The sequence below is a fragment of the Conger conger genome, chromosome 12 (genome assembly GCF_963514075.1).
Source record: "Conger conger chromosome 12, fConCon1.1, whole genome shotgun sequence".
Lineage (NCBI taxonomy): Eukaryota > Metazoa > Chordata > Actinopteri > Anguilliformes > Congridae > Conger > Conger conger.
This window is the reverse complement of record NC_083771.1, coordinates 1,070,301-1,095,202: the sequence shown is the minus strand read 5'-3', so window position 1 is coordinate 1,095,202 and position 24,902 is coordinate 1,070,301. Positions and strand designations below refer to the sequence as shown.

The window sequence follows — 24,902 nt, the reverse complement described above, 5'->3', positions numbered from 1 at the left end:
CTTGGTGGGAGGAGCCAGCTGAGTCCGGTCGTTACGGTAGCTCGCCGACCGGCCAGTCAGTGCGTGCGCAGGGTTCTTGGGAAGGCGGGGAGGGGGGCCGGCCCCTGGGCCAGGTGGCGTCTGCCCCGAGCGCGGTCCGGGGCCACCGGGAGGGCGCCGTCGGCAGGGGCCAGTGTGCGGTTATCGCTTCTCGGCCTTTTGGCTAAAAGAAAGAGAAGAGGATGGAGACACCAGACGGTGGATTGCCGGCCTATCGGGTGCGGCTGCAGAACACGGTTCGTGTGGAGATGGAGGAGGGAGAGAAACGCAACGGCTTTAATTTGGATTTTTTTGTTGAAAAAGTTTTGAAAGATATTTTGATGGTGGATCGGAAAACGGTGTTTTGTTTGCAGGATTTTTCCCAAAGAGGGTTTTTTGATTTAACCTTTTTTTCGGAAGCGGCATGTTTTAATTTGCATCGAAAGTTCTTGGAGTGCGAAGGAAATCCGGCGCTACAAGGCATTACGATGCATTTGCTTTACACCAAGGCCCTGAGACCTCTTACCGTCCACATGTACAACCCTTTTGTGCGGGAGGAGGACATCTTGGCTTTCCTGCAGAGGTATTGTTCGGAGGTGAAGGAGGCAGTCAAGCTGAAGGACAAGTTTGGCTTCTGGAACGGTAAGAGGCGGTTTTATGTACGTTTTAAGCAAGATCCCTCAGGTGTGGGGGGGATCGCGCATCCACCAGGGGCCTTCTCCATAGGCCCGGACAGAGGCTACCTGGTGTACCCAGGCCAGCCTTTGTACTGTAGACGGTGTGGGATGTACGGGCACGTTAAGGCGGTGTGCTCCACCGACCGATGCAGACATTGCGCATCGACAGAGCACGCGACAAAAGACTGCGTGGCCCCGAAAACATGCAGTCTTTGCGGGAGTGTGGAGCACCTTTTCCGGGCTTGCCCAGAAAGGGTGAGGTCGTTTGCGGCCTTGGTGCAGGGTGAGTTTGGGGCCTATTCTGGGCCTCCTGGAGGTCGAGCACGGCCTAGCACCAAGAAGGCCGGGCGAGAAGCAGGGGAGTCGGCTACGGAGGGAGGGCAGGCTTCGGAGCACGGGGCTGGGCCTTCCAGCACTACAAGCCCAGGCTCTGCGGCGGCCTTGGCCACCAGGCCGGATCAGGAAGGGGTGGGGCTTGGGGGGCTGGCTCCTGTTCTGGATCCGTCCCTCCGTCCTGGGCATGGGGGCGAGGCCTCAGCCTTGGAGGAGCCACGGAGCGGCGCGGATGGGAGACCGGGGCAGGAAGCAGGTGGATCCAGTGAGGTCATGGCGGCTGGGTCTGGGTCGGGTCCGGTTTCCGCTGCGCCCCCGAGCTCCGGTCCGGGTCCTGCTCCTGGGTCCGGTCCGGCTCCGGATTCCGGTTCGGGTTCCGGTCCGGGTCCGGATTCCGGTCCGGGTTCCGGTCCGGGTCCGGATTCCGGTCCGGGTTCCGGTCCGGCTAGGAGTTCCGGTTTGGGTCTGGATTCCGGTCCGGTCCGGGCTTTCGCCGCGAGGCCAAGAGATCGGGATCCTGCTCCGGCGCTGGGAGGCATGGATGGGAGGTCCAAGGGTGAGCAGATCTTCGGGCCTTCCTCGCGTCCTGGCCTGGGCTTGGGGCTGGGCGCAGTGGTGATGAAGGCGAGGGCCGTGGCGGAGGAGTCCGGGGTCCCGAGAGAGGGTTCGCCGGAGCTATTCTCCCCCCTGTCTGTGCCTCTTGGTGAGGAGGTCTTGTCCCCGGAGGCGGAGGGAGCGGCTATGTGCACCACGGCGGACCTGCAGACCCCGTTGGCGTGGGGGGACAGCCCTCCTCCAGAGGGGGAGGTGCCGGAGTGGGCGCAGGTGGCAGCGCGGAAGCGGGTTCGCTCGGGGGACACAAACGGGAGGGAAGCAAAGGCGGGACCGGGCATCCCTCTGCAGAACAGGTTCCTGGCCCTATCGGACTCGGCGGAGGGGGAGGCCCAGGAGGTGGACATTGAGGTGGACCGGGAGGAAGCACCTGGAGCCTCTGCGGCCTTAGTAGGACCGGCAGTCAGCCCGTCTTCCCAGTTTGTGGGCTGGGATGTGGCGGGAATAACAGGGGTGATGGGGATGGAGAAAGGACTCGAGGGAGGGGGGGACTCCTCCGAGAAGGAAGGAGATTGAAGGTAAGGGTGGGTAGGTAAAATAATTTGTTTAAAATAATGGTGTTTAATGTTTTTACTTTGAATGTGCGGGGGTTGCGGAGCTCGGGGAAGAGGCAGGCACTTTTTGCCTCTTTGGCGGCAACAGGTGGAGATGTGTTTTTGTTGCAAGAGGTGCATCTTCGGGACATGGGGGACGTACTTCTCTTTACGAAGGAGTGGACGTGGGGCCCATCGGCGTGGTCGGTGGGCAGCGTTCATGCCGATGGGCTGGGGATCCTTGTAAAGGGAGTAGGGATGGAAGTCCAGGAGTCTGTGGACATTGTGGCGGGGCGGGCAATGTTTACAGACTTGGATTGCGCTTCTTGCAAATTACGGGTGGTTAATGTGTACGGGCCGACTCGGAGTGGGCGGAGGCTGGAGGTTTTCAGGGAGCTGGTGCCCAGTCTGTCCACCTCCAGACGGATCATCCTGGGGGGGGATTTTAATGTGTCGCTGGATGGGGGTGGGGCTAGCGCTGCTGGAGTGGAACATTCAGCGAGAGCGCTGGCAGAGCTGGTCAGGGACCACGGCCTGGTCGACTCCTTTCGGGCAGCACATCCGGCGGCTCCAGGCGTTACCTGGCGTAACTCCAGGGGAGCTGCGAGCCGCCTGGATTACATCTTCGTACCAAAGGAGTGGGCGGGGGTGACCGCCACGCTGCAGCCTTCATGGGCATCGGACCATGACATGCTGCAGGTGGCGGTCCCCATTCCCGACACGCAATGGGGGCCGGGGTACTGGAAGCTGAATACCTCCCTAATAAAATCTAGGGTATTCCAGGAGGCTTTTAGAGGGCTGTATAAGGCCGTGAGGGCTCTGCGGGGCTTGTACCCCACAGCGGTGGAGTGGTGGGAGGCGGCCAAAGGGCGTTTCGGGCTGTTCTGCCGAAACTTCAGCATGGCGCAGCGGCGGAGGGAGCGGGCTGAGGTGAGGAGGTGGTTAGATCTCCTCGCCTATATGCACGCCCAGCTCAACAGGGGGAGGGCAGTGAGGTGGGAGGCGTATGAGGGGGCGAAGGAGAGGGTGAGAAGCCTCCTGGAGGGAAGAGCTAAGGCCTCGGCCTTCCAGGGCCGGCTGAGGGAGATGGAGGAGGGGGAGAAGGCCACCGCATATTTTTTTCAGGCTGCTGAGGCTCGGAGGAGGGCCGCCGTGATCACCGGGTTGAAAGGGGAAGCGGGGCTGGAAACGGGGGTCCCGGAGATGCTGGGGATCGCGGAGGGCTTCTTCCGAGACCTCTTCAGCAGGAGAGAGTGCGACCCGGAGGAGCAGGAGGCACTGTTGGGGTGTGTGGTGCCCCGGTTGGGGCGGGAGGAAGGGCAGGCACTGGAGGCGGAGCTCAGTTTGGAGGAGCTGACAGGGGCGCTCCGCTCCATGAGGGAAGGGAAGGCCCCGGGGCATGACGGACTCCCGTGGGAGTTCTACAGGGAGTTTTGGGACATCATTGGTCCGGATCTCGTGGAGGTTTTTCAGGCGCTTCTGGAGGGGGGAGCGCTGTCGGCCTCCATGAGAAAAGGAGTGGTGTCGCTGCTCTTTAAAGGAGGGGACAGGGCTGACCTAAAGAACTGGCGTCCAATCACCCTGCTGACGGCGGACTATAAGCTGCTGGCCAAAGCAGCTGCGGTCCGCCTGAAGCAGGTGATGGACGTCCTGGTCAGCCCTGACCAGACTTGTGGGGTACCTGGGCGGTCCTGCAGCTGGAACCTGGTTCTGCTGCGGGACACAATTGACTGGGTGCGCGATCGGGGCCTTCCTCTGGCGGTGGTTAGCATCGACCAGGAGAAGGCCTTCGATCGGGTGCAGCACGCCTTCCTCTTCCGGGTCCTGCAGCAGATGGGTTTGGGCCCCCATTTTCTGTCCTGGTTGCGCATTCTGTACAGGGGAGTGTACAGCTGTGTGAAAATAAATGGGTTTCTGAGCGGGGCTGTGGAGCAAGCGGGGGGGGTGCGGCAGGGGTGCCCAATCTCCCCGCTGCTCTACGTCCTGTTCATGGAGCCCTTCGCAGAGCTGGTGCGTCGGGACCCAGGTGTGGACGGGGTGAGGATCCCAGGGGCTGCAGGGGCCGAGTTGAAGATCCAGCAGTATGCTGATGACACAACAATTTTTGTGTCTTCAACTCGGTCCCTGGCAAGGGTGAGAGTCCTGGTGGACAGGTTTGCGGCAGGGACGGGCTCCAGGGTGAACCTGTCCAAGTCCTCAGTCCTGCTGTGTGGCCGGTGGAGAGAGGAGGTGAGGGACTATGGTGGCTGGGAGCGGTGCCAAGGGGGACTGAAGGTGTTGGGGGTGCGCTTCTTTCCCCAGGGCAGTGGTGAGCGGAACTGGGAAGAACGTATGGCGCTGGTGAGATCGCGGCTGGGGGTGTGGGCACGCAGGCGGCTGTCGCTGACTGGGAGGGTGGTAGTGGTGAGGGCTGTCCTGCTCCCGCTACTCTTGCATCTGGCCTACGTCTTCCCAGTTCCTGCTAGGATCAAGGTGGCCCTGACCAGGGCCATGTTCAAGTTTCTGTGGGGAGGGAGGTACGAGTACGTGCGTCGCGACCTCATGTACATGCCAGTGGACATGGGGGGTCGCGGCGTGCCGAGAATCCCCCTGAAGCTTGACGCGATATTTACAGCTTTCGCATGTAGAATGGTCCTGGAAAGGGTCCCACATAAGTGCTACCACTTCGCCCGTCTCCACCTGGCAAACGCGCTGAGGCACTGGGTGCCGCTGACCCACGTGGCTCCACGGGCAGAACAGCAGTCCCCGGCCTATCAGGCGGTGCTGCGCTTTCTTAGGCAGTGCCCGGCTCCAGTGGAGAGGGAGAGACTTCTCCAGCACAGGCTGCTGTATAAGAGCATTGCGGGCAGGCAAGTGGCAGGTCCTGAAGGGGTGCCGCTGAACCTCGAGTGGGGCAAGGTGAGCGGGGGGAGGGCACCAGGGGTGGTGCGGGACCTCCACTGGCTGTGCGCGATGGGCAGGCTGTCGGTGCGGGAAGTGTTGCATCGCCATGGGTGCAGTGCCTGCCCACTCTGTCCAAGGGGCTGTGGGCTGGTGGAGTCGGTGGCTCACGCCCTATGGGAGTGCCGGTTCGCAAGGGTGTACTGGGGGTTGGTGCAGGGCCTCCTCAGTGGGATAGGGCCTGCCTTCACCCTGAGCAGAGAGAGAGTCCTGTATAGGCGGGGGCTGGCAGCAGTGGGAGCTGTGGCTGAGGGTGTAGTGTGGGAGGTGATAGGGTATGGCAAGTGGGTGCTGTGGGAGGACAGGATGGCAGCAGTGGGGACGAGGCTGAGGGTCCTGACTCCCAGCCAGCTCTACTATAGGTTCTCGGGGAGGGTAGCGGAGAGAATAAGGGGGGATGGGGTGGTGCACGGGTGGGAATGGGTGCGGGAGTACTGGGGAGGCCTGGAAAGGCTCTTCCTCTGGGAGGGGGGTTCCGGGAATAGGTAAAGATGTAAATATGTAAATATAATGTATGTGATTGGGGTGGTCGGGTTTGGGGTTTGTGGGGTGGGGCTTGCTTGTGGGGAGGGGGGAGGGTGGGGTTCTTCTTGTTGTTTTTGTATTTGTATTGTTTTTGTTGTTGGAGTTGTTTGTTTGGGGTTTTGTAATTAGGGTAAGTGGGGGGTGGGAGGGGGTGGGGTGGGGGGTTGTATGGTTGTTTCGGTTCTGTTTTTGTTTGGTTTGAAATGTGTTGATACAGTGGGAATGTGTTGGGACTTTGGGACTTCAGGGGAGGGTGGGGTTTTGAGTTTACAGTTGTTAAGAGGATGTGGTTTGGAATTTGTTTGTTTATTGTTTGTATGTAAATGTAATGAGGTTGGTGCGGACCAATAAATTAATTTAAATACTACAAAAAAAAATCTGTTCTTATCAGTTTAATATCTGATACGTCCCCTATCAGGGGACTATATATTAAACGGATTTTTGGCACAGGGAGTCGGAGAAGGAGCTTGCTCCGTCCGCTTCAAGCATCGACCCGTTATTGCAGTGCGTTCGGGAACGGTGCGCCTCTCCAAGTTTTGTGCAAAAAAAGGTTGTGTTTTGTTGTCCTTTACTAGGTAGGTGGGTTGCCCTGTTCTTCCCCCTTTTTGTTTGTTTGTTTGTTTGTTTGTTTTTTTTGTATGTATGTAAATTGTGTTGTAAATAGGGTGAATATGTGCCCTTGTTGTAAGTGTGCTTGCCTCTGTTTTTTAGCAAAATGATGTAGTTTTCTGTGCGGGACGTAACTGTTTGTTGTCATTGCGCTGTCTCGCTTTTCCCACCTTCCCTCTCGGATTGTCTGTCCGGCCGGCTGGCGGCAGTGGCAACCCCGGGTCAGTGGGAGTGGCTGGGAAGGGGGCCGGAGGCGCCTGGTGCGCTGAAAGGTCACATTTCGCTCGGGTTTCTCTTCAGCACGCACAAATCTTTCGCCTTTTACTAAAGATTTCCGTGGAGAGGAACGCACCTGAGTTTGTGCTATTTTTGGATGCTCCGTCCACAGGGCGGGGCAACTTCGAACGGTTTAAGGACAGACGGCAATGTGCGACAGGTATGCGGGTTGCTTGCGAGTCGCCGACTTGCTCGTTTCTGGCTTGCCGCGTGCGATCGATGCCCCGCTCGCTAAATAGCTTTGGTCGCTGCCTAGAGAGCAGCTATTCAGTAAGTAACTCGGTAGTAAGTACGTCACAGTGTACTCGGTATGTGGTGAGTGTTTTTGGCGGCTGTGCCTGCCAGTGGAGGACAGTGGATCTTGGTGGGAGGAGCCAGCTGAGTCCGGTCGTTACGGTAGCTCGCCGACCGGCCAGTCAGTGCGTGCGCAGGGTTCTTGGGAAGGCGGGGAGGGGGGCCGGCCCCTGGGCCAGGTGGCGTCTGCCCCGAGCGCGGTCCGGGGCCACCGGGAGGGCGCCGTCGGCAGGGGCCAGTTTGCGGTTATCGCTTCTCGGCCTTTTGGCTAAGATCAAGGGTAAGAGCCATGACGGTTCATGGTTCCCCTTGAGTCTCTGCCTTAGGCCTGGAGCTTGCCAGATCGGCTCTCAAGCCAGGCTTCGGCCTGGTGGTGAGGAGCGGTCGGGGGGTGTTGTTTTTCCCTCCTTATTGTGGAGTTAGGACCCTACGGGGCTTGAGTGATACCCTGCGGGGTCTGAGTGAATACCCTTCGGGGTCTGAGTGAATACCCTACGGGGTCTGAGTGAATACCCTTCGGGGTCTGAGGGAATACCCTTCGGGGTCTGAGTGAATACCCTTCGGGGTCTGAGTGAATACCCTTCGGGGTCTGAGTGAATAAAAAATTTAAGAAATCTGTTCTTATCAGTTTAATATCTGATACGTCCCCTATCAGGGGACTATATATTAAACGGATTTTTGGCACAGGGAGTCGGAGAAGGAGCTTGCTCCGTCCGCTTCAAGCATCGACCCGTTATTGCAGTGCGTTCGGGAACGGTGCGCCTCTCCAAGTTTTGTGCAAAAAAAGGTTGTGTTTTGTTGTCCTTTACTAGGTAGGTGGGTTGCCCTGTTCTTCCCCCTTTTTGTTTGTTTGTTTGTTTGTTTGTTTTTTTTGTATGTATGTAAATTGTGTTGTAAATAGGGTGAATATGTGCCCTTGTTGTAAGTGTGCTTGCCTCTGTTTTTTAGCAAAATGATGTAGTTTTCTGTGCGGGACGTAACTGTTTGTTGTCATTGCGCTGTCTCGCTTTTCCCACCTTCCCTCTCGGATTGTCTGTCCGGCCGGCTGGCGGCAGTGGCAACCCCGGGTCAGTGGGAGTGGCTGGGAAGGGGGCCGGAGGCGCCTGGTGCGCTGAAAGGTCACATTTCGCTCGGGTTTCTCTTCAGCACGCACAAATCTTTCGCCTTTTACTAAAGATTTCCGTGGAGAGGAACGCACCTGAGTTTGTGCTATTTTTGGATGCTCCGTCCACAGGGCGGGGCAACTTCGAACGGTTTAAGGACAGACGGCAATGTGCGACAGGTATGCGGGTTGCTTGCGAGTCGCCGACTTGCTCGTTTCTGGCTTATCGCGTGCGATCGATGCCCCGCTCGCTAAATAGCTTTGGTCGCTGCCTAGAGAGCAGCTATTCAGTAAGTAACTCGGTAGTAAGTACGTAACAGCGTACTCGGTATGTGGTGAGTGTTTTTGGCGGCTGTGCCTGCCAGTGGAGGACAGTGGATCTTGGTGGGAGGAGCCAGCTGAGTCCGGTCGTTACGGTAGCTCGCCGACCGGCCAGTCAGTGCGTGCGCAGGGTTCTTGGGAAGGCGGGGAGGGGGGCCGGCCCCTGGGCCAGGTGGCGTCTGCCCCGAGCGCGGTCCGGGGCCACCGGGAGGGCGCCGTCGGCAGGGGCCAGTGTGCGGTTATCGCTTCTCGGCCTTTTGGCTAAGATCAAGTGTAGTATCTGTTCTTATCAGTCTACAAACTTTCAGCGATTCAAGGACTTGCGGGAGGATTTCGAGGGACCATGACAGCCCCAGGACCGGAAATGGAGGGAGGAGGATTAAAGAGGAGGAACACCATTCGGCTACAGGTGGAGGCGGAGAAGAGAGGAACCGTTGACCTACGCTACATCATACTCAGGGTATTTAAAGATTTTTTTGGTGTGGGAGTTGAGCGCATGTACTGTGTGCAAGATCACCAGGGAAGAGGCCTATATGATGTAACATTGGAAAGTGAGGCGTTGTGTTTGGAGGTGTATGAGGCCTATAAGGAGAAGAGGAAAGAGGAGATATTAGAGGGCCTTTCCATGGAGCCACTCTTTTCAAGGGATGTGAAGCTGGTTACCGTACTAATGTACAACCCGTTTGTCACGGCAAGAGAGGTGGAGGTGTTTTTGGGGCGATACTGTACGGTGTTGAGGCCCGAGGTGAGGATGAGGAACTACTTCGGTGTCTGGAATGGGAAGAGGCAGTACCTTGTGAGGCTAAGGCCTGAAGAGGAGTCGGTGGGCGGAGTGAGGCATCTGCCTGCAGTTTTTTCCATCGGGCAGGATAAGGGGTTCCTAACTTACCCAGGCCTGCCCACGTACTGCAGGAGATGCCTCAAATACGGCCACATGTCAAGGGACTGCAGCTCCTTTGTTTGTTTGGCGTGTGGGGAGGAAGGCCATGCGGCACGCGAGTGCCCCAGAGGAAGGAAGTGCCATCTGTGCGGGAGTCTGGAACACCTGATCCGGGACTGCCCAGCCCGGAGGCGCACTTACGCCGAGGCAGCCGGAGGACAGCCAGCTCCCCCTGGTGGAGGGGAGGAGGAAGCGCAGCAGAGCCAGGCAGAGGAAAGGGGACAGGAGCAGGGCAGTGCTGCTCCTGCTGATGCAGCGCCCCCTGGAGGAGAGGAGGAGGGAGCGCCAGAGGCAGCTCCTGCAGCAGAAAAGGCGGGTGAGGAGGTGGTGGAGGAGTCGGAGCTGGAGGCCTCGACTTCATCAGTGCCGTCATCGGGAGAGGTGGGCCCCACCCCATGTCCTCGGGGCAGGAGGGGAGAGGCGACGGCAGGCAGAGCAGTGCCGGCCCCGGGCGGAGCAGAGGTGGGGGCAGGAAAGGCACCCCCAGAGGGAGCCCTTGTGGCAGGGGCAGCTGGGGCTGAGGAAGGAGGCCTGGAGGGAGGGGTGAAGCGCAGCCGCACCCTCACGTGGGCGGAGGCCACAGAGGAGCTGGCGGTGGAGAGCACCAGCGGGGAGAGCGGATCTCCAGGGGAAAAGGAGAAGAAGAAGAAGAAGAAGAAGAAGGTCAGGCTCGGCGTGGTCAGGGGGGGATTGCACCTGGACTCTGGGGACTCCACTGACGTGTCGAGCAGTGAGAGCCTGGTGTGGGACATGGCTTCCCCCCTGTCCGAGTGTGGGTACGACGAGGGGCCGGTAAAACAGAGGGCCCCGAACGAGGTACCGTTTTTAGATTGCGAGGAGGGAGGGGGAGGGAGGGTGGGGGGGTTTGGCCTGTGAGGCTGGGAGGGAGGAGGTTTTTTGTTTTTCGTCAGGTTTCAGTCATGGCAGGAAATTTAACTGTACTGACCTGTAATGTGAGGGGTCTGAGAAAGGATGGAAAGAGGAGGGGGGTTTTTCATTTTTTGACGGGACAGAGATTTTTTGTTTGTTTTGTGCAGGAGGGGCACCTGAGGTCCAGTGAGGACGCTCAGAAATTTGCTTTTGAGTGGAAGAGGGGGCTTTCTTTTTGGAGTGTGGGAGGGGTACATTCTTCAGGGGTGGGAATTTTGTTTGGAGGGAGGGAGATAAAAGTTATAGATGTGTTCTCATGGGTTCAGGGGAGGGTCCTCGTGGTGGACGGGGATTGGAGGGGAATCAAACTGAGGTTTGTGAACGTGTACGCTCCAGCCTTGCTACAAAGGCGAAGGAGTTTTTTTTTGTCTCTGGAGCAGGTGTGTGCTACAAGCAGGTATGTAGTGATGGGGGGGGATTTTAATGTTTCTTTTGAGGCACCAGATGCTTCGGCAGCACACCTGAAAGGGGTGTTGGGGAGGTTCTCCTTGAAGGACGGGTTTAGGGAGGTGTGGCCAAGGGACCCGGGGCTTACCTGGGGGAACAGCAGGGGGGCCAAGTCCCGTCTTGATTATGTTTTTGTTTCGGGGGGGCAGAGGGTGATGGCGGCGGAGGTGATCCCGCTGTTTTTTTCAGATCACAGCGGGGTGGCGGTGACAGTGGGGTGGGATGCGCCAGCGTTTGGGAGAGGGTGCTGGCGCATGAACGTCCAGATCCTGGAGGAGGAGGCCTTTTGTGGGCGCTTCAGGGAGGCGTACCGGGGGTGGAGGAAGCTGAAGCCATTTTTTAACACGGCAACAGAGTGGTGGGAGCTGACAAAGGCCAGGATTAAGGCCTTAGCTATCGCCTACTGCCAGGGAAAGAAGAGGAAGGAGCAGAGGTACTCCCTTAAGCTCCAAAGGGAGCTAGAGGGGCTCTATGTGGGATGGAACAATGGGGGGGGTTTTGATGAGGGGAGGTGGGAGGTCCTAAAGGCAGAGCTGAGGGCGATGCACGAGGACAAGGCGCGCTCCCTGGCTTTTAAGAGCCAGGGAGAGAAATATGAGAAAGACGAGACCTGCTCCTCGTATTTCTTTCAGAGGGTGAGGGCGATGAGGGCAAAGAGGGTGATGGAAGGGCTGAGGGGGGAGGACGGGAGGGTGCAGAGAGGAACGCAGGAGATGTTAAAGGTGGCCTCCTGTTATTACTCTCACCTTTTCGGGGGAAGAGAGGTGGACAGGAGTGCCTCTGAGAGGTTTCTGGGTCTGGTGGAGCAGAGGGTGCCGGAGGGAGTGAGGGCAGTCCTGGAGGTGCCCTTCAGCTCGGAGGAGCTCAGAAAGGCACTCTCCGGGATGAAGGGAGGGAAGGCCCCGGGGAAGGATGGGATTCCCAAGGAATTTTTTTCTAAATTCTGGGAGGTGGTGGGCCCAGACTTTCTGGATGTCGTGGGGGAGATATTCGAGAAGGGGGAGCTCGCCCCATCGATGAAGGAGGGAGTGGTGGCCTTGCTACATAAGAAGGGCGATGAGCTTGATTTGAACAACTGGCGCCCGATAACACTTCTGGGCGTCGACTACAAGCTCATCGCCCGGGCACTGGCGGGTCGGCTGAGTTTGGCCATGCCGTTCCTGGTGGGGGAGGACCAGACCTGTGGGGTGGAGGGAAGATCGGCGGCATGGAACCTCCAGCTCACGCGGGACGTTTTGTGCTGGGTGGAGGAGAGGAACCTGCCATTAGTGATGGTTTCGCTAGATATGGAGAAGGCGTTTGACAGGGTCAGCCACAGTTTTCTGTTTGGGGTTTTAGCGCGGTTGGGTTTTGGGGAGGGTTTTTTGAGGTGGCTGCAGCTGCTGTATAGGGGTGTGGGGAGTAGGGTAGGGGTGAACGGGCATTTGGGGGATATGGTGTGGCAGAGGGGGGGGGTAAGGCAGGGGTGCCCCTTGTCACCCCTCCTCTTTGTACTATACATGGAGCCGGTGGCAGAGGCAATAAGGAGAGATGGAGGGATCAGAGGGGTGCCAATGCCAGGGGCGGGGGGGGAGGCTTTGAAGGTGGCGTTATACGCCGATGACGTCTGCCTGTTTCTGGAGGGGGACAGGAGCGTGCGAAGGGCGATGGAGGTGGTGGGGGACTTTGCCAGGGGGGCGGGAGCCGCTATCAACCTGGAAAAGTCCACCATTAAATATTTAGGGGTGTGGAAGGGGAGGAAGGATAGACAGTGTGGGCTGCAGGTGTTTTCAGAGCCAGTGAAGGTTCTGGGGGTGGAGTTTGGGGAGGGGGTAAGGAGGGACGCGGTGAGGAACTGGGAGAAGAGGGTGGCGGGCGTGAAGGCCAAATTAGGCCTTTGGTCCACACGCCGGCTCACACTGTCTGGGAGGGCCCTGGTCCTAAAGGCCGACATCCTGCCCTCCTTAATTTATTTGGCCTGTGTGTTCCCGGTGCCCGTGCGGCTTAGGAGGGAACTGGTGCGGGCGGTGTTTAAGTTTTTGTGGGGAGGCTACGAATACGTGAGGAGGGAGGTGATGTACATGGCGGTGGAGGAGGGAGGGAGGGATGTGCTTCACCTTCCCCTCAAGTTAGATGTTTTGTTTTATAGTAATTTGTGTGTTTCTTTGGTTTCCCCACAAAGGCATAAGTTTCAGTTTTTTGTTCGTTTTTGGTTCGTGTCTTGTGTGCGGGGTTTGGTGGGGTGGGACAACAGGGTGCCAAGGGGGCAGGTGGCCCCTGCTCATTATGCGCAGGTAAGTCGCTGGGCCAGGAGGCACGAGGAGTGTGCGGACAGGGAGTTGGTGCTGCACCACAGGGCCCTGTACAAGGCCCTAAAAGAGCGGCTGAGGCCGGGGGGGGGGACAGGAGTGCCGGTGGGGCGGGAGGTCTGGGCGGCGATCCAGCCGAAAGGCCTGGAGAACCGCCTGAGGGACCTGAACTGGCTGGTGGCCTACGGGAGGCTGCCTGTGAGGGACGTCCTGTACCGGCACAGGCTGACCCAGAACAGGTTCTGTCCGAGGGAGGGCTGTGGGAGGGAGGAGGAGACCGTGGCCCATGTCTTCTGGGGCTGCCCCTTTGCCCAGGAGGTGTGGCAGCTGATGGGGAGGAGGTACAGGAGCATAAGGGGGGTGACACGGGGGGGAGTGTTGTGTGGAGAGGGGTTGGGGAGGGAGAAGGGGAGGGCCAGGTTTCAGACGCTGCTGCTGCTGAGCCTGACAAAGCAGAAGCTGTGGGGGGCGCGGGGGGAGAGGGGAGCGGTGAAGACGGGGTGGACAGGGAGGGGGGTGGTGCGGATGGTGGAGGCGGAGGTGGAGCGGCGCTTCCGATGGGAGGTGCTCAGGTGGGGTTTCCACGCCGCGTGGGAGCGATGGAAGGAGGTGAGGTAGGGTTTTTGAAGGGTTTTGTGTGTAGGGCTGTTTTTGTTTGTTTTCTTGTTTGGTTTGTATTGCGGTCTCTGTTTTTTGAGATTTTTTGGTTTGAAATGCGTTTTTGTATGGTGGGAATGTGTTGGGAAGGGGGAGGGGGAAAGAATGGGTTTTGGGACTTTGGGACTTGGTTGGGAAGGGGTGGGGTTTGGGGGTTTTTCTGTTAAAGAGATGTAGAGAGGTTTTGGTTTTGGATTTTGTTGTAAAGTGTGTGTATGTAAAGTGATGTCTGAGCGGACAATAAAATAATTTAAATACAAAAAAAAAAAATCTGTTCTTATCAGTTTAATATATAGTCCCCTGATAGGGGACGTATCAGATATTAAACGGATTTTTGGCACAGGGAGTCGGAGAAGGAGCTTGCTCCGTCCGCTTCAAGCATCGACCCGTTATTGCAGTGCGTTCGGGAACGGTGCGCCTCTCCAAGTTTTGTGCAAAAAAAGGTTGTGTTTTGTTGTCCTTTACTAGGTAGGTGGGTTGCCCTGTTCTTCCCCCTTTTTGTTTGTTTGTTTGTTTGTTTTTTTTGTATGTATGTAAATTGTGTTGTAAATAGGGTGAATATGTGCCCTTGTTGTAAGTGTGCTTGCCTCTGTTTTTTAGCAAAATGATGTAGTTTTCTGTGCGGGACGTAACTGTTTGTTGTCATTGCGCTGTCTCGCTTTTCCCACCTTCCCTCTCGGATTGTCTGTCCGGCCGGCTGGCGGCAGTGGCAACCCCGGGTCAGTGGGAGTGGCTGGGAAGGGGGCCGGAGGCGCCTGGTGCGCTGAAAGGTCACATTTCGCTCGGGTTTCTCTTCAGCACGCACAAATCTTTCGCCTTTTACTAAAGATTTCCGTGGAGAGGAACGCACCTGAGTTTGTGCTATTTTTGGATGCTCCGTCCACAGGGCGGGGCAACTTCGAACGGTTTAAGGACAGACGGCAATGTGCGACAGGTATGCGGGTTGCTTGCGAGTCGCCGACTTGCTCGTTTCTGGCTTGCCGCGTGCGATCGATGCCCCGCTCGCTAAATAGCTTTGGTCGCTGCCTAGAGAGCAGCTATTCAGTAAGTAACTCGGTAGTAAGTACGTAACAGTGTACTCGGTATGTGGTGAGTGTTTTTGGCGGCTGTGCCTGCCAGTGGAGGACAGTGGATCTTGGTGGGAGGAGCCAGCTGAGTCCGGTCGTTACGGTAGCTCGCCGACCGGCCAGTCAGTGCGTGCGCAGGGTTCTTGGGAAGGCGGGGAGGGGGGCCGGCTCCTGGGCCAGGTGGCGTCTTCCCCCGAGCGCGGTCCGGGGCCACCGGGAGGGCGCCGTCGGCAGGGGCCAGTTTGCGGTTATCGCTTCTCGGCCTTTTGGCTAAGATCAAGTGTAGTATCTGTTCTTCGCGGGAGCGATGGCTTTGGAGGATGAAGAGGTGCCGACCCACCGGGTGCGGTTGAGGAATACCGTCAGGTTCGAGGTTTCGGAAGGGATGAGAGAGACGGTGACGCTGGATTTTTTCGTGGAGAAGATCATCAAAGGTCTGTTTGCTTTGGAGCCTGATTCAGTTTTTTGTTTGCAAGATGTGCCAAGTAGAGGCCTGTTTGATTTAACTTTTGTTACGGAAGCGGACTGTTTGAATTTCTACCACCGATTCAAGGAGGCTAGGGATAGTGCAGTTTTGAGAGGAGTCACGGTCTGGCTGCTGTATTCCAGGCCCCTCAGGCCTTTAGTGATTCATTTGTACAATCCTTTTGTGTTGGAGTCGGACATTTTATGTTTTTTGCACCGCTATTGCGCAGAAGTGAAGGAGGGCTCCAAAGTGAAGAACAAGTATGGGTTTTGGACTGGAAAGAGGCGGTACATGGTGAAATTCAAAATGGATTCGCTTAGCGCTGGTGGGTACAAACACCCTCCTGGGAGTTTTGCCATAGGCCCGGATAGGGGGTATCTTTACTACCCTGGAATGCCAGTGTACTGCAGGCGTTGCGGCCTATACGGTCATTTGAAAGAGGACTGTAAGGCAAGCAATTGTAGGAATTGTGGAGCTGAAGACCACCTGGCCAAGGAATGTGCCGCGCCTAAAAGCTGCAGCCTTTGTTCTAGCACGCTGCACCTGTTTCGGGCGTGCCCGGAACGGAGGAGGACCTATGCGGAGGTAATGGGAGGGGCTGCTTGTGAGGTGGAGGAAGAGGCCGTGGATCCCCCTGGTGGTGGAGGAGAGAGGAGCGCCAAGGGGACTCATCCTGTTACCGGAGGAGAGGGCAAGAGAAAGGCAAAGCACAAGCCAGGACCGGATTCCCGGAGGGGGTCCCTGGATGAGGAAACGCCAGGCCCGTCGAAAGTCCCTGCCTGCGCGCGTGCTGTTGCTGGCTCGGTCCCTGTAGCTCCTTTATCGGCTGGGGCGTCTGCACGGCCTCTGAAAGGAGGCCCCGCTCCTGCTCCTGCTCAGGCTGCACCTGAACCAGGTGGAGTGAAGGGACGGCACAAGGCGGTTTCCACTGCAGCGCTAGCTCCGGTCGCTGGCCCGGCTCCCGATCCGGTTCCGGGCGTGGTTATTCCGGAGAGCCCGGACAGCCCGGTTCATTCCGGGTTAGCGCAGCGCTTCCGCAGGGCGGCAGCGGCTGCTTTTCGAGGCAAGCAGGTGGGAGGGAAGGATCTTCCGGCTCCGGTCCCTGATCCAGCTCCAGTCCCCGAACCAGCTCCAGATCCCGAACCAGCTCCAGTTCCCGAACCAGCTCCAGTCCCCGAACCAGCTCCAGTCCCGAATCCAGCTCTGCTCCAGAATCCAGCTTCAGGGCATGGTCCAGCTCAGGCAGAGGTGGATATTGCTGGGTTGGCCTCCGGGGATCTGGGAACCCCGCTTGCTTGGGGGGACACGGAGCCTGCAGAGGACAGCATGCAGTGGGCAAGAGTGGCAGGGAGGAAGCGGGCCTCTTTCGAGGACTCCGATCCCTCCAAGCTGCACAAGTCTGGCTCTGAGGTCAATTTGTCGAACCGCTATGCGGCTCTGACATACGTGGCTGAGGAGTCGCTGCTGGAGGACAACTCGGACATGGGCCTGGGAGGGGAGTCCCCCCTCGAGTGGGACATGGAGGGGTTTGTATTAGATGATAGGGAGGAAAGAGAGTAAAGGGGATTTGGTCATGTACACTGGAAACATGGCGGAACTCAAAATAACGACCGTCAATGTGAGGGGGTTGCAGAATAAAGAGAAGAGGGGGGCGGTATTTGCACACCTCTCATTGTTGGATTTCCATATCTGCCTCCTGCAAGAGGTGCATCTGAGGGATGGGGCAGATTGTAAACGGTTTTCTAAGGAGTGGGGGAGAGGGGAGTCAAGATGGAGTGTGGGGGGAGTTCATTCCATTGGAGTGGGGGTTTTGTTTGGTGGGAGGGATTTTAAGATCGTACATTGTTTGTCTGCCGTGCAGGGCAGGGTGTTATTAGTTGATTTTGACTGGGGGAATACAAAATACAGGGTGGTCAACGTGTACGCCCCCGCTGACCCGGTTGGCAGGAGGGAGGTGTTTTCGGGTTTTGACGCTTTACTGTGCTCAACAAGGTTTTTGATTTTGGGGGGGGATTTCAATACCAGTATTGATAAGGGGAAGGATGCGAGCCTTAGGGGATTATGTTCTGTTGTACAGGGGTTTAATTTGGAGGATGCTTATCGGGTTGTGAATAAGCAGGGCCCTGGCGTGACCTGGGTGAACACAAGGGGGAGCCAGAGTCGCATCGATTATATTTTTTTACAGAAGGGGCAAAGAATAAGTTTTGGTTTTGTGACTCCAGTGTGGTTTTCTGACCACTTGGCACTTAGTGTGGGGGTTTTAGTTTCCAGTAGGACCTTTGGCAGGGGGTACTGGAAACTGAACGAGGGGATAGTGGGGGACGACGAGTTTAGGAAGCAGCTGCAATGGGCGTACCAGGGCTGGCGGAACCTGAGGCCGCTCTATGGGTCTTGGGTGGACTGGTGGGAGAGCATCAAAAGGCGGGTGGGAATTTTAGCAAGGAGGTATATGAAGCGGAAAAGGGATAAAGATGTGGGGGAGTTTCGGGCTGTGAGAAGGAGGCTGCAAGACCTTTATGAGGAGTGGAATAAGGGTTGTGAGCTGAGGGTGCAGGAGGTGGATGAGCTGAAGCAGTGGCAGAGGAGGTGGTGCGAGAAAAGGGCAGGCATTTTTTGTTTCAAGGCACAGAAAGAGCGCTTTGAGAAGGATGAGAGGTGCAGTGCCTTCTTTTTTCAGACGGTGAGGGCGGCGACGGCCAGGACAGCTGTAGGTGGGCTTAGGGGGCAGAAAGGGGAGCTGCACACGGACAGCGGGGGGATGTTAGGGGTCGCCGCATCTTTTTACCAGCAGCTGTTTGGCGAGCAGGAGGTGGACCAGCAGTGGGGGGATCACTTTCTGGGGTTCCTCGACAGACGAGTTCCGGAGGCTGTGAGGGCGGAGCTAGAGCTCCCGTTCTCCAAACAGGAGTTGTGGGAGGCCCTGAAAGGGATGAGCAGGCGGAGGGTCCCTGGCAAGGATGGGATGGGCAGGGAGTTTTATGTGGAGAACTGGGAGTTGCTGGGGGCTGGTTTCTTAAAGGTGGTGGAGGAAATATTTGCGGGAGGGCAGTTAAGCCCTTCTATGAGGGAGGGGGTGGTGTCCCTCCTGTATAAGAAAGGAGACCCTGAGGAGCTGAGCAACTGGCGGCCCCTGACTTTGTTAGGGGTCGACTACAAGATAATTGCTCGGGCCCTAGCTGCAAGGTTGGGCAAGGCCATGCCACACGTGATCCATAGCGATCAGACGTGTGGGGTAGAGGGTAGGTCTGTGCTGTTCAACCTGCAGCTGGTTAGGGATGTGGTGAGCTGGGTGGAGGACAGAGGCCTTCCTCTGGTCCTGGTGAGTCTGGACCAGGAGAAGGCTTTTGACAGGGTCTGCCATAGTTTTTTGTTTAGAGTTTTGGAGAGGTTGGGTTTTGGCGCCAATTTTAGAAGGTGGGTAAGTATACTTTATTCCGGAGTTGGCAGCCAGGTCAAGATAAACGGGTTTTTAGGAGATTTTGTGTTGCAGACAAGGGGCGTGAGACAGGGTTGCCCCCTGTCCCCCCTGCTGTATGTTTTGTATTTGGAGCCCCTGGCAGCTGCAATGCGTGCGGATAGGAGAGTGGAGGGGGTGTGGCTCCCAGGTAGTGGGGGAGCAGTTTTAAAGATGTCGGCATATGCAGACGACATGACGTTGTTTGTCACTAGCGACAGGAGTGTAGAGTGTGCTCTTGAGCTGGTAGGCCAGTTTGGGAGGGCATCTGGGTCTGCATTAAATATAGGTAAGTGTAAGATTAAATTTTTCGGAGCCTGGGCAGGAAGGAGGGACAGTCTAGGTGGGATGGAGGTCTGCGCCGGCCCTTTAAGGGTGCTGGGGGTGGATTTTATGGAAGGGGACAGTAGCGGGTTGAATTGGGGCAAGAGGATTGCGATGGCCAGGAGGAAGCTAGGCTTGTGGCAGCAGCGGCCTCTGTCCCTCATGGGGAAGACCACGGTGCTGAAGGCCGAGGTTCTTTCGTCTTTGGTTTTTTTGAGTTTGGTGTTTCCTTTGCCAGCTAGGCAGCGTAAAAGCCTGACGAGGGCTGTTTTTCGTTTTCTGTGGGGCTCGTATGAGTACGTTCAGCGAGCCCGCATGTATCAGCCGGTATTGGAGGGAGGGCGTGACGTGCCGTGCTTAGGGCTGAAATTTGACACTCTTTTCTTTTGCAACTTGTGTACGGCGCTCACTGCCCCACTGCAGCACAAGCACCAGTATTTTGTGCGGTTTTGGTTTGGGGGGTTTATGAGGCAGCTGTGTGCGTGGCAGAATCTGGTGCCAAAGGCAGAGACCAGGCCCAGCCACTATTGGCACGCAATGAGATGGGCGAGGAGAAATGAGGAGTGCCAGGACCCGGGTTTGGCTGTCTCGCACAGAGACTTGTACAGCGTGCTGAGGGCTAAACTGAAGCCGGGGGAGGTGGTGGGAGTGCTGAAAGTGGTATGGGGAAAGGTTCAGGCGAAGAGACTGGGGAACAGGCTCAATGACCTGAACTGGTTGGTGGCATTAAACCGGTTGCCAGTGAGGGACACGCTGTACCGCCATGGCATATCCCGCAATTGTTTCTGCCCCAGAAACACATGTTTTGGGGTTGAGACGGTTGACCATGCGCTTTGGAGCTGTGGGTTTGCACGGGCGGTGTGGGGGGACATTAAAAGCAGGTTCCCGGTTCTGCAGGGACTCACACAGAAGGGAGTGCTCTTCGGAGAGGGGCTGCAAGGGGTCAGAGGCAGGGACGTTTTTGTGGTGCTTCTCACAGTATCGCTGGTGAAGAAGGCCCTGTGGGACGCTCGCTGCCTGGCAGTGAGGTGTAGCGTGGAAGGGAAGGTGGAAGGAGTAGTCAGGTGGGTTAAGACTGAGTTGGGGTGGAGATTTCGGGTGGAGGAGGAAAGGTGGGGATTCCATGCCGCTAGGGAGAAATGGAAGAGTATTTGGGAGGGTTTACAGGAGGGGTGAGTATAGGTAAGTAAGGAGGTATAGTTTTGCCTTGTTGTGTATGTAAGTATATAGGATGGTTGTGACTGTATATGTGGGGGTGTAACAGATGTGCAAATATGTTTTAGTTAAATAGGTGTGTGGGACTGTGTTGGGGGAGGGATGAAGGGATTTTGTTTAAGACGGGATTGTGTTATGTACAGGAAGGGGACTTTGTTGGGAGGGATTTTGTGTTCTGAGTTAGATTTAGTTTTTTGAGCGGCATGGAAGTGGGTGGGCCTGGGTTGGCATGTGGAAATGTAAAAATGTATTGATGAATTGTATTGTTCCTGTTTTGTGAAATAAAGTCTCATTAATCTGTTCTTATCAGTTTAATATCTGATACGTCCCCTATCAGGGGACTATATATTAAACGGATTTTTGGCACAGGGAGTCGGAGAAGGAGCTTGCTCCGTCCGCTTCAAGCATCGACCCGTTATTGCAGTGCGTTCGGGAACGGTGCGCCTCTCCAAGTTTTGTTCAAAAAAAGGTTGTGTTTTGTTGTCCTTTACTAGGTGGGTGGGTTGCCCTGTTCTTCCCCCTTTTTGTTTGTTTGTTTTTTTGTATGCATGTAAATTGTGTTGTAAATAGGGTGAATATGTGCCCTTGTTGTAAGTGTGCTTGCCTCTGTTTTTTAGCAAAATGATGTAGTTTTCTGTGCGGGACGTAACTGTTTGTTGTTATTGCGCTGTCTCGCTTTTCCCACCTTCCCTCTCGGATTGTCTGTCCGGCCGGCTGGCGGCAGTGGCAACCCCGGGTCAGTGGGAGTGGCTGGGAAGGGGGCCGGAGGCGCCTGGTGCGCTGAAAGGTCACATTTCGCTCGGGTTTCTCTTCAGCACGCACAAATCTTTCGCCTTTTACTAAAGATTTCCGTGGAGAGGAACGCACCTGAGTTTGTGCTATTTTTGGATGCTCCGTCCACAGGGCGGGGCAACTTCGAACGGTTTAAGGACAGACGGCAATGTGCGACAGGTATGCGGGTTGCTTGCGAGTCGCCGACTTGCTCGTTTCTGGCTTATCGCCTGCTTGCCGCGTGCGATCGATGCCCCGCTCGCTAAATAGCTTTGGTCGCTGCCTAGAGAGCGGCTATTCAGTAAGTACGTAACAGTGTACTCGGTATGTGTTGAGTGTTTTTGGCGGCTGTGCCTGCCAGTGGAGGACAGTGGATCTTGGTGGGAGGAGCCAGCTGAGTCCGGTCGTTACGGTAGCTCGCCGACCGGCCAGTCAGTGCGTGCGCAGGGTTCTTGGGAAGGCGGGGAGGGGGGCCGGCCCCTGGGCCAGGTGGCGTCTGCCCCGAGCGCGGTCCGGGGCCACCGGGAGGGCGCCGTCGGCAGGGGCCAGTTTGTGGTTATCGCTTCTCGGCCTTTTGGCTAAGATCAAGGGTAAGATCCATGATGGTTCATGGATCCCCTAGGGTCTCTGCCGGAGGTCTGGAGCGTATTACACCTGCTCTCAAGCCAGGCTTCGGCCTGGTGGTGAGGAGCGATCGGGGGTATTTTAGGTTCCCCCTGATAGACTAGTACCCTTCGGGGTTAGAAATGTACCCTTCGGGGCCTGAATTGAACCCTTCGGGGCTATCTGATTGGATTTATTGTTACTGGAACTTGGATTTGGATATGGATTGACTTGGATTTTGATTCGGACAACGGCGCTGTTGTATATATGTGAATAGGCTTAGTTAGAGTAGATTTAATAATAAAAAGGTAAAACTCTTAGCCAACGCTAATGCCTTGACTTTGAGCTTCACCACAAAAAAAAAAAAAAAAAATCTGTTCTTATCAGTTTAATATCTGATACGTCCCCTATCAGGGGACTATATATTAAACGGATTTTTGGCACAGGGAGTCGGAGAAGGAGCTTGCTCCGTCCGCTTCAAGCATCGACCCGTTATTGCAGTGCGTTCGGGAACGGTGCGCCTCTCCAAGTTTTGTTCAAAAAAAGGTTGTGTTTTGTTGTCCTTTACTAGGTGGGTGGGTTGCCCTGTTCTTCCCCCTTTTTGTTTGTTTGTTTTTTTGTATGCATGTAAATTGTGTTGTAAATAGGGTGAATATGTGCCCTTGTTGTAAGTGTGCTTGCCTCTGTTTTTTAGCAAAATGATGTAGTTTTCTGTGCGGGACGTAACTGTTTGTTGTTATTGCGCTGTCTCGCTTTTCCCACCTTCCCTCTCGGATTGTCTGTCCGGCCGGCTGGCGGCAGTGGCAACCCCGGGTCAGTGGGAGTGGCTGGGAAGGGGGCCGGAGGCGCCTGGTGCGCTGAAAGGTCACATTTCGCTCGGGTTTCTCTTCAGCACGCACAAATCTTTCGCCTTTTACTAAAGATTTCCGTGGAGAGGAACGCACCTGAGTTTGTGCTATTTTTGGATGCTCCGTCCACAGGGCGGGGCAACTTCGAACGGTTTAAGGACAGACGGCAATGTGCGACAGGTATGCGGGTTGCTTGCGAGTCGCCGACTTGCTCGTTTCTGGCTTATCGCCTGCTTGCCGCGTGCGATCGATGCCCCGCTCGCTAAATAGCTTTGGTCGCTGCCTAGAGAGCGGCTATTCAGTAAGTACGTAACAGTGTACTCGGTATGTGTTGAGTGTTTTTGGCGGCTGTGCCTGCCAGTGGAGGACAGTGGATCTTGGTGGGAGGAGCCAGCTGAGTCCGGTCGTTACGGTAGCTCGCCGACCGGCCAGTCAGTGCGTGCGCAGGGTTCTTGGGAAGGCGGGGAGGGGGGCCGGCCCCTGGGCCAGGTGGCGTCTGCCCCGAGCGCGGTCCGGGGCCACCGGGAGGGCGCCGTCGGCAGGGGCCAGTTTGCGGTTATCGCTTCTCGGCCTTTTGGCTAAGATCAAGTGGTTTGTGGTGGAGAGAAGCGACCAATTTTGTAAGTATGGCGAGCAGTAACTGGAGAGCAGTTCGGAATACCGTGAGAGTAAAGTGGGCAGGAGCCCCAGGGAGAATGCCCCAGAGGGAGGAGTTTGTCAAGGCCTTCGTCTTGGAGAAGTTCTCGCTGTCAGAGAACGACATCCTGGGGATACAGCGGAATGGAAGGGAGGAGTTCGTGGATGTAGCCTTCAGAGGACCGGATGCATTTAAGGCATTCATGGAGCGGTGCAAGAGGGAAGATCTGGGGTCATACCGCGTTGAGTCCATGGAGAGGAGGAACCACAGGGTGGTGATTATCAACCTCTTCGACATGAACGTGCCGGACGAGGCTGTCGGGAGGTACCTCGAGAGGTACGCCAGGGTGGTGGCCGGACCCAGATACCGGAGGGACGTCTACGGCTTCTGGAATGGCCAGAGGGTGTACGAGGTCCTGCTCCGGGAGAGTGACCATGGATACGAGGGCTTCCTCCATCCTCCAGCCCTCTGCATGGTCGAGGGAGTGAAGGGCCACATCATGTACTCCAGACAGCCTCCCTTCTGTCGGCGATGCATGGAGGTGGGCCACGTCGACGCGGGGTGCATGTTGGTGGTCTGCCACAATTGCCGACAAAGAGGGCACATGGCGGCCGAGTGCAAGGAGCCGCGCACCTGCAACGTCTGCGGCTCGGGGGACCATCTCATGAGGGCATGCCCTGAGCGCCGCCGCACCTACGCCGACGCAGCCAGGGAGAGAGCAGCGCCTACACCAGGGCCAGCGGGGGTGGAGAGGCCTGTACCAGGCCCAACGGAGGCTGAGAGGCCTACACCAGGCCCAACAGAGGCTGACGGGCCTACACCAGGCCCAAAGGAGGCGGAGAGGCCTACATCAGGCCCAGCAGGGGCTGAGAGGCCTACACCAGGCCCAGCAGGGGCTGAGAGGCCTACACCAGGCCCAACAGAAGCTGAGAGGCCTACATCAGGCCCAGTGGAGGCTGAGGGGCCTACACCAGGCCCAACAGAGCGCAGGAAGGGGGAGCAGAGAGGGCTTGCACCAGGCTCAGCGGGGCCTAGCACCGAGGAAGGCCCGATCCCAGACACCGATCTGGAGCTCGGCAGCATGGAGGGGAGGGAGACGGCGGATGAGGGCAGCGACGACTCCGACATGGAGCTGTCCATGGAGGAGGATGCCGTCATCAGGCTGAGGGGAGAGAAGAGGAAGGAGAGGCCTGAGATGGCTGGAGCTCCACCAGGGGGGAGGCAGGCAAAGGCCAGGGCCCCGACCAAAGCCAAGGCTAGGCCCAAGGACTGGGCCGAAGAGGTGGAGAAGGAGATGGGGGATTCGGACGCTCCATTGCCGGCGGAACCCAGGATGGGGATGGAGAAAATTTTTGGAAGGAGGTAGGCTGAAGGCCAACACCTTTATTACATTTTTATTCATGAAAAAAAAATTTTTGTCTCTTAATGCCAGGGGCATAAAAGACCGGGACAAAAGGTTGGCGCTGTTTTTATCTTTAAAAGAGGTGCCATTCAATGTACTTTTTTTGCAGGAATGTCATTTGGGAGGGGGGAGGGATGTGGCCATTTTTCGTAAGGATTGGGATCTGGGGCCTTCAGTGTGGTCAGTAGGCAATGTCCACGCGGACGGTTTGGGGATTTTGTTTAAAGGAAGGGGGGTAGAAGTAGAAGAGTTTCTGACGATAGTCCCAGGAAGGCTCATGTGTGCGGATGTTTTGTGGGGAGGGGAGAGAATGAGATTTGTCAATGTGCATGCCCCGTGCAATATTTCTCAGCGGTATGATTTTTTTAAACTTTTGCCAGAAGTTTTGGCTACAAATAGGAGTATTATTTTGGGGGGGGATTTCAATGCGTCTGTGGATGAGGGGATAGTGGGGGGAAGGAGGGATTTTTCAGTTCTTTATTTAAAAAAAGAGATTTTGGTTAAGTTTTCTTTGTTTGATTGTTTTAGGGAAAATGGCCGACAGGGGGAGGGGTTTACATGGGCAAATTCCAGGGGCTGCAGGAGAAGGCTTGATTATTTTTTTGTGTCCAAA

The 24,902-nt window shown here is 56.5% G+C and overlaps 9 non-coding genes and 3 pseudogenes across 9 annotated transcripts; all 12 read left to right on the top strand.

The window, feature by feature from the left end:
* Positions 1–5,985: 5,985 nt before the first annotated feature.
* Positions 5,986–6,168, top strand: LOC133106466 (U2 spliceosomal RNA). Its single transcript, XR_009704504.1, has one exon. It is a non-coding gene; the product is annotated as a U2 spliceosomal RNA (small nuclear RNA).
* Positions 6,169–6,527: 359 nt separating this feature from the next.
* Positions 6,528–6,644, top strand: LOC133105883 (U5 spliceosomal RNA). Its single transcript, XR_009704071.1, has one exon. It is a non-coding gene; the product is annotated as a U5 spliceosomal RNA (small nuclear RNA).
* A 748-nt stretch (positions 6,645–7,392) lies between these two features.
* Positions 7,393–7,584, top strand: LOC133106442 (U2 spliceosomal RNA). Its single transcript, XR_009704494.1, has one exon. It is a non-coding gene; the product is annotated as a U2 spliceosomal RNA (small nuclear RNA).
* A 359-nt stretch (positions 7,585–7,943) lies between these two features.
* LOC133105882 (U5 spliceosomal RNA) lies at positions 7,944–8,060 on the top strand. The gene has a single exon (XR_009704070.1). It is a non-coding gene; the product is annotated as a U5 spliceosomal RNA (small nuclear RNA).
* A 421-nt stretch (positions 8,061–8,481) lies between these two features.
* LOC133106554 (U2 spliceosomal RNA) lies at positions 8,482–8,587 on the top strand (annotated as a pseudogene).
* Positions 8,588–13,747: 5,160 nt separating this feature from the next.
* LOC133106553 (U2 spliceosomal RNA) lies at positions 13,748–13,925 on the top strand (annotated as a pseudogene).
* A 355-nt stretch (positions 13,926–14,280) lies between these two features.
* On the top strand, positions 14,281–14,397 carry LOC133105881 (U5 spliceosomal RNA). The gene has a single exon (XR_009704069.1). It is a non-coding gene; the product is annotated as a U5 spliceosomal RNA (small nuclear RNA).
* A 422-nt stretch (positions 14,398–14,819) lies between these two features.
* Positions 14,820–14,910, top strand: LOC133106572 (U2 spliceosomal RNA; annotated as a pseudogene).
* Positions 14,911–20,293: 5,383 nt separating this feature from the next.
* Positions 20,294–20,477, top strand: LOC133106330 (U2 spliceosomal RNA). Its single transcript, XR_009704472.1, has one exon. It is a non-coding gene; the product is annotated as a U2 spliceosomal RNA (small nuclear RNA).
* A 346-nt stretch (positions 20,478–20,823) lies between these two features.
* On the top strand, positions 20,824–20,940 carry LOC133105880 (U5 spliceosomal RNA). Its single transcript, XR_009704068.1, has one exon. It is a non-coding gene; the product is annotated as a U5 spliceosomal RNA (small nuclear RNA).
* A 792-nt stretch (positions 20,941–21,732) lies between these two features.
* On the top strand, positions 21,733–21,928 carry LOC133106488 (U2 spliceosomal RNA). The gene has a single exon (XR_009704513.1). It is a non-coding gene; the product is annotated as a U2 spliceosomal RNA (small nuclear RNA).
* A 346-nt stretch (positions 21,929–22,274) lies between these two features.
* LOC133105879 (U5 spliceosomal RNA) lies at positions 22,275–22,391 on the top strand. Its single transcript, XR_009704067.1, has one exon. It is a non-coding gene; the product is annotated as a U5 spliceosomal RNA (small nuclear RNA).
* Positions 22,392–24,902: the final 2,511 nt, after the last annotated feature.